Below are 3,750 nucleotides of genomic sequence, written 5' to 3'. Positions count from 1 at the left end.
GAAACCAAGCGATTCTGAACAATGGTGGACAGCTCTCAGTGTGGCGAGGAATTCCATCCAGTCTTGATCAGATGGATTCGTTTTCTTCGGAGACATACAGGGAAATTCAGTTTTTGTTGGATTAGGTTCATCCATGACTGAATTATTATTCATTTTTTACATTTTTTACATTATTTTTATTTACTTTTTCCAATGTAACATGCAATGTGAACTTGAAATAGTACATTATGCATACACTTAGGAGACATCTAGCCAAGGCGATTGGTCCAGATTTTTGGCACTTCTCGCGGGGGCCCAGTAAGTCCATTGAATCTCTGGGAATGTATATCAGCTCCAAGTTCCCTCAGGCCAATCACGTCATATCTGTTGGGAGGTGAATATATTTGCTGTTAGGGCTCCATATCAGTATCTCGTTCCGTGGTTCCTTGCTGGTCAGTGAAAGCCAGTCTATAACATTCTCTGCATATACCCCACACCCAGTCAAATACATTTTTAAAAACAACCTCTGGCAGCATTTACAAATTTCTTGGCTCCCATACATGTGTCCATCTCAGCAAGCCACTGGGCCAGGGTAGGTATAGTAGGTGGCCCCCATGCCTGTGCGATATCCCTCTTTGTCACTATCAACCCAAGTGTGTCAAAATCAGCTTTTTCCTAGGCAGATCAATATCCACAGGGGCTCCCATGAGTATGAATGGGGGATTATATGTCCTCTTCCAGTACGGCACTAAGTTAACGCAATATTGTGTCTCAACATCTCTGGATCTCTTTGCACCACCACAGAGTGTGGTATGGCGAACCTTCAGGCTCTCTGCATCTAATTGTAGTTTGGTTTGCCCTGTTCCCATCATGCACTGGGACAGGAACAGACTAATTTGCATACAGCCAGGTTCTGAAACTGGGATGATGCAGTGAGCTAAAAAACGGTGTTGGATCTAGCCCTGATCTCTTGACTGGGTGAGAGTTTTCTGCTTAATTCAGAGACTCTGTCCATCACCACCCCTTGTTGTTAATTATTTTGTCCACCCTAAGCGTGGAAGGGTATGCTCAGACATGAGTCCCTTGCTCACTGCACCATCAGGATTCAAGCAAGCCGGGCCGAAGAGGCTGAAATGCCAGAAACCGGTCCCCGGTAGCTTGTTTCCTTTCCAGTGTAAGAATTGGCTTTGTAGTTTGGTTTGCCCTGTTCCCATCATGCACTGGGACAGGAACAGACTAATTTGCATACAGCCAGGTTCTGAAACTGGGATGATGCAGTGAGCTAAAAAACGGTGTTGGATCTAGCCCTGATCTCTTGACTGGGTGAGAGTTTTCTGCTTAATTCAGAGACTCTGTCCATCACCACCCCTTGTTGTTAATTATTTTGTCCACCCTAAGCGTGGAAGGGTATGCTCAGACATGAGTCCCTTGCTCACTGCACCATCAGGATTCAAGCAAGCCGGGCCGAAGAGGCTGAAATGCCAGAAACCGGTCCCCGGTAGCTTGTTTCCTTTCCAGTGTAAGAATTGGCTTTGTAGTTTGGTTTGCCCTGTTCCCATCATGCACTGGGACAGGAACAGACTAATTTGCATACAGCCAGGTTCTGAAACTGGGATGATGCAGTGAGCTAAAAAACGGTGTTGGATCTAGCCCTGATCTCTTGACTGGGTGAGAGTTTTCTGCTTAATTCAGAGACTCTGTCCATCACCACCCCTTGTTGTTAATTATTTTGTCCACCCTAAGCGTGGAAGGGTATGCTCAGACATGAGTCCCTTGCTCACTGCACCATCAGGATTCAAGCAAGCCGGGCCGAAGAGGCTGAAATGCCAGAAACCGGTCCCCGGTAGCTTGTTTCCTTTCCAGTGTAAGAATTGGCTTTGTAGTTTGGTTTGCCCTGTTCCCATCATGCACTGGGACAGGAACAGACTAATTTGCATACAGCCAGGTTCTGAAACTGGGATGATGCAGTGAGCTAAAAAACGGTGTTGGATCTAGCCCTGATCTCTTGACTGGGTGAGAGTTTTCTGCTTAATTCAGAGACTCTGTCCATCACCACCCCTTGTTGTTAATTATTTTGTCCACCCTAAGCGTGGAAGGGTATGCTCAGACATGAGTCCCTTGCTCACTGCACCATCAGGATTCAAGCAAGCCGGGCCGAAGAGGCTGAAATGCCAGAAACCGGTCCCCGGTAGCTTGTTTCCTTTCCAGTGTAAGAATTGGCTTTGTAGTTTGGTTTGCCCTGTTCCCATCATGCACTGGGACAGGAACAGACTAATTTGCATACAGCCAGGTTCTGAAACTGGGATGATGCAGTGAGCTAAAAAACGGTGTTGGATCTAGCCCTGATCTCTTGACTGGGTGAGAGTTTTCTGCTTAATTCAGAGACTCTGTCCATCACCACCCCTTGTTGTTAATTATTTTGTCCACCCTAAGCGTGGAAGGGTATGCTCAGACATGAGTCCCTTGCTCACTGCACCATCAGGATTCAAGCAAGCCGGGCCGAAGAGGCTGAAATGCCAGAAACCGGTCCCCGGTAGCTTGTTTCCTTTCCAGTGTAAGAATTGGCTTTGTAGTTTGGTTTGCCCTGTTCCCATCATGCACTGGGACAGGAACAGACTAATTTGCATACAGCCAGGTTCTGAAACTGGGATGATGCAGTGAGCTAAAAAACGGTGTTGGATCTAGCCCTGATCTCTTGACTGGGTGAGAGTTTTCTGCTTAATTCAGAGACTCTGTCCATCACCACCCCTTGTTGTTAATTATTTTGTCCACCCTAAGCGTGGAAGGGTATGCTCAGACATGAGTCCCTTGCTCACTGCACCATCAGGATTCAAGCAAGCCGGGCCGAAGAGGCTGAAATGCCAGAAACCGGTCCCCGGTAGCTTGTTTCCTTTCCAGTGTAAGAATTGGCTTTGTAGTTTGGTTTGCCCTGTTCCCATCATGCACTGGGACAGGAACAGACTAATTTGCATACAGCCAGGTTCTGAAACTGGGATGATGCAGTGAGCTAAAAAACGGTGTTGGATCTAGCCCTGATCTCTTGACTGGGTGAGAGTTTTCTGCTTAATTCAGAGACTCTGTCCATCACCACCCCTTGTTGTTAATTATTTTGTCCACCCTAAGCGTGGAAGGGTATGCTCAGACATGAGTCCCTTGCTCACTGCACCATCAGGATTCAAGCAAGCCGGGCCGAAGAGGCTGAAATGCCAGAAACCGGTCCCCGGTAGCTTGTTTCCTTTCCAGTGTAAGAATTGGCTTTGTAGTTTGGTTTGCCCTGTTCCCATCATGCACTGGGACAGGAACAGACTAATTTGCATACAGCCAGGTTCTGAAACTGGGATGATGCAGTGAGCTAAAAAACGGTGTTGGATCTAGCCCTGATCTCTTGACTGGGTGAGAGTTTTCTGCTTAATTCAGAGACTCTGTCCATCACCACCCCTTGTTGTTAATTATTTTGTCCACCCTAAGCGTGGAAGGGTATGCTCAGACATGAGTCCCTTGCTCACTGCACCATCAGGATTCAAGCAAGCCGGGCCGAAGAGGCTGAAATGCCAGAAACCGGTCCCCGGTAGCTTGTTTCCTTTCCAGTGTAAGAATTGGCTTTGTAGTTTGGTTTGCCCTGTTCCCATCATGCACTGGGACAGGAACAGACTAATTTGCATACAGCCAGGTTCTGAAACTGGGATGATGCAGTGAGCTAAAAAACGGTGTTGGATCTAGCCCTGATCTCTTGACTGGGTGAGAGTTTTCTGCTTAATTCAGAGACTCTGT

This window comes from Lissotriton helveticus, chromosome 8, assembly GCF_964261635.1.
Source record: "Lissotriton helveticus chromosome 8, aLisHel1.1, whole genome shotgun sequence".
Taxonomy (NCBI): Eukaryota; Metazoa; Chordata; class Amphibia; order Caudata; family Salamandridae; genus Lissotriton; species Lissotriton helveticus.
This window is presented reverse-complemented; position numbering follows the sequence as displayed.